Source organism: Acomys minous, assembly GCF_964271855.1.
Source record: "Acomys minous genome assembly, chromosome: 1".
Classification (NCBI taxonomy): Eukaryota; Metazoa; Chordata; class Mammalia; order Rodentia; family Muridae; genus Acomys; species Acomys minous.
Window position 1 is genome coordinate 151,998,070 of NC_140483.1, and position 4,012 is coordinate 152,002,081.

At 50.2% G+C, this 4,012-nt stretch overlaps 1 pseudogene across 1 annotated transcript; it reads left to right on the top strand.

Annotated features, from left to right (window-relative positions):
- Positions 1-966: 966 nt before the first annotated feature.
- Positions 967-2,791, top strand: LOC311597041 (LIM domain kinase 2-like; annotated as a pseudogene). The gene has a single exon. The product of its transcript is annotated as an LIM domain kinase 2-like (transcript).
- Positions 2,792-4,012: the final 1,221 nt, after the last annotated feature.

Sequence of the window (4,012 nt, forward strand, 5' to 3'; positions counted from 1 at the left end):
TATGTGTGAATAACAAGAAACAGATTCAAGGGACGAATTCCCAATTTGTTTTTTTTTCCTTCACTGACTTCATATATACAATCACCATCACAATACAGTCTACTTATTATTTTCAACAGAGGTAGAATAATTGCAATGTTCATTATGTGAGGGAATTCTGAAAGCTGAAATTAAACTGACTGGCTGCTTCATTCAGGCGTTCAGCCAGTCCACCTCAGGGGCGCTCATTCATTTCCTCCCCCCTTTTTCCTGCATTCAAGAATGTAGCCACCTATGCTTTATGAATGAGAGTCAGAAGCCTTTCACACTCCACACATAATACTGCCTTTGGGCAACCAGACAATGTCTCCTCTATATCTCTGCTTCTAATTCACACCCAGGGTGTCCACTGCTCTTGTTCTCTTCTGGGGAAAACAAACCAAGGTCCTGGATTTACAGACTCAAGAGTAGGAAAGCTTAGTCTACTAAAGAAAAATTGAACAAGAGTACATGTGAATATAATATAATGTAATGAAATCATATGGAATAATATCATCAAATATACAGTGCCTTGGGATGTAAAAGTATGTGCTTTGTGATACTTTTATAATCCAAAGACTTTATGAGTTTTATGAAATGTTATGATAGACTTGTGAGAAAAAGAGGCAGAAGGCAAGTACTGACCTGCTTATAACATTTTCCTGTTTTCAGACGGAACGGCTGAAGCTGATTGTAAAAATCTATCTTTGTATTATTTTACTTCTTGAAGTCACCAGCCTCAGTGCTTCTCCCAGAGCCCCAAGGGGTCACAGGGCTCCCAAAAACTGTAGAGAAGATGGATCAGCCATGTTGCCTTGAGAGAATCTGCCAGGGAGCCAGGGGCCTGAAGTCCTCTCTCTCCAGCTGCTCTGGAAGCAGAGATGAGCAGTGGGAGGCCACCAGGCTCCAACCAAAGGTGTGGGAGGGGGAGGGGGAACCCCACCTGTCATGGTGGCCTTCAGCAGCCAGCCCGAGGCACTCCCAGATGAATTTGCAGCTGAGCCTGTTTATCTGGTGTGGGAAGGAAATGGGAGTCACTTGTCTGTCCAGGCTTACTTCACCTCCAGAGACCCCTTTAGGTGCCCAAATGCCAGGAATCCCTCACCAACTGGCACTATGAGAAGGATGGGACGCTCTACTGTCATAAGGACTACTGAGCCAAGTTTGGAGAGTTCTGCCCTGAGTGCTCCCTGCCCATGACAGGACCTGCCAGGGTGGCTGGGGAGTTTCAAGGCCACCCAGAGTGCATGAGTTGCGAGGTCATTGAGGATGAGATCATTGAGGATGGGGATGTGTATGCCCTGGTGCAGCACACTACACTCCATCGTGGGAAGTGCCGTAATGAGGTGGTGCTGGCACCCATGTTTGAAAGGCTGTCTACTGTGTCTGTCGAGGACCAGCTGCCCTACTCCGTCACACTCATCTCCATGCCAGCCACCACCGAGTGCAGACGTGGCTTCTCCATGTCCGTGGAAAGTGCCTCTTCTAACTATGCCACCACCATGTACGTGAAAGAGGGCAACCAGATGCACATCAGTCCCAACAACCGTAATGTTATCCATCCATCCACCCTGGGGACCGCATCCTGGAGATCGGTGGGACCCCTGTACGCACTCTCCCAGTAGAGGAGGTAGAGGATGCGATTAGCTAGACAAGCCAGGCACTTCAGCTACTGATTGAACATGACCCTGTTGCCCAGCGCTTGGGCCAGTTGCGCCTAGATTCCTGGCTTTTTCCCTATATGAGGAGTCTTGGATAACCTCTCACGCTCAGCACTCTGGACACCAAGAAAATCAGGAGGGGACGCTGAAGGGACCTTCTCTGAGTCACAGTAATAGCATCTCCAAGTCTCCTGGCCACTGCTTCTCAGCGGTGATATTAGCTGCTCAGAATCCTTCTGCTGCTCTAGCACCTGTTCACAGCAGATCTTCCTGCTCTGCTTCCTGATCCATGGGGAGGTCCTAGGGAAGGGCTTCTTTAGGGGAGGCCAGCCATGGGCAAAGTGATGGTCATGAAAGAGTTAATTCGCTGCGCCTGAGGAAACTCAGAAAACTTTCCTGACTGAGATGAAAGTAGGGCAAAGCCTAGACCACCCTAGTACACTCAAGGTCATTGGCCTTCTGTACAAGGACAGGAAGCTAAATCTGTTGACAGATTACATTGAGGGCAGCACGCTGAAGGACCTTTGCTTAACGTGGATCTGTTTCCCCGGCAACAGAAGCTCGGGTTTGCCAAAGGTGTCTCCTCTGGAACGGCGGGCGTATCAGCACTCCATGTGCGTCATCCATAGGGACCTGAACTTCACTCAACTGTCTCATGAAGTTGGAGAAGACTGCGGTGGTGGCAGACTTCGGGTTGTCACGTCTTATACTAGAAGAGAGGAAAAGGCCCCCCATAGAGAAGGCCACCACCAAGAAATGCACCTGACACAAGAGGGACCACAAGAAGCAGTCCACTGAACGGCAAGAGCTACTATGAGACGGTGGATGTTTTTTCTTTTGAGATCGTTTTCTGTGAATCACTGGGCAGGCATATGCTGATCCTGATCCCTGCACACTGGACCTTGCCCTCAATGTAAAGCTTTTCCGGGAGATGTTTGTCCCGACAGAATGCCCCTACCTGCCAGCCTTCTTCCCTTGGCTGCTATCTGCTGCAAACTAGAGTCTGAGAGCAGACTGGCACCTTAAAGCTGGGGATCTCCTTTGAGGTCCTCTCCGTGTACTCGGGCGAGCTGGCCATCCCACTGCCAGCAGAGCTCCAAGGACTGCACTAAGGCCTAATATAGGACTCGCCACCCTATCCCTGGTCCATCCTCCTGCGGGGGGGTGGGGCATTTGACAGCCGGCACTGCCCGCTCTGTACCCTGTCCTTGCTAAGAGCAAGACTGCCTGGGCTTCCTGTGGGCTGAGGGCTTACTTAGAAGCAGAATAAGCCATCCCTACTCCCTACGTAGGAGGCATTTTGAGCACAAGGAAACAAATCCCACAGGTTTGGGAGCCTAGTTACTGTCTGTAAATGCAACAATCACCTGAAAGCTGTGAAGAAGATAAAACAGCCTGGATTCTAGACCAAGAGTCTGTTACTAGGGACTGCTTGGGATTGTGAGATGCTGGGAGGCTGTAGCTTCTCGCCGCCTGGGCCTGCTAGGCAGGATGACAGAATGAACTGAGCTGAGGGCTCTGGAGTCTCTGGTCCAGCAAGGTTAGCGACTTCAAACGGTATCGTAGCAGGAACTGAAAGCCTTCAGAGCATGTGAAATGACAGTGACAATTTCTCCTTCCACCTGAGGCCACGCCCTTCAGAGCAGGTTTGGAAGAGGCTCTTAGTATGTGGTGAACCCTACAGGATCCTGTACAGGGCCTGGTTTCTGCTCACCAGCCCAGGGACCACACCTGTGTGGGGAGTTTTCATTTCAACATCCCTCCCGTCTCAACAAGCAATCACTCACAAAAGCACCAAAGCAGCTGGGGCTGGAGAGAATGAGGCCCCTGCCCTCTAAAAAGCCCCATATCCTGGCTGGTGGGCTCAGTCAAACGCTCAAGACATTGCCTGACACTAGATGGGTTCTGGAGGCCAGTGTGGTTGTCTCAGTCTTAGGGTCTAAGCAGGGAAAAGGGAGCCCCATCAATCCTGGCACCCCTGTGGCAGCCACTGCATATCCTCGAGCATGTTGGTCCAGGCAGCCACTTGGGACAGGAACTGGCGGCTGCTGAGATAGGAAGAGAGCTCCCTGAGCTGGGCCCTCCAGATTGTACCTCACTTGTTGCTGGTCTAGCTTACTTCCTGAGCCACACTCCAGGGCTATGGGCATTGGAAACCCTTGGGGCATCTTCCACCCCTGGATGCCAGCTCACCAAGGTTTGCTGTCACCTAAGCGAGAGCTCACACCATATATTACAAATTGGAAATGGGTTTGGTTATAAATGAATGTTTTCATTGTTTTATCGCAGCAACAAAGATCAAATTATGACAGTCCCCTTTAGTATAAAATAAT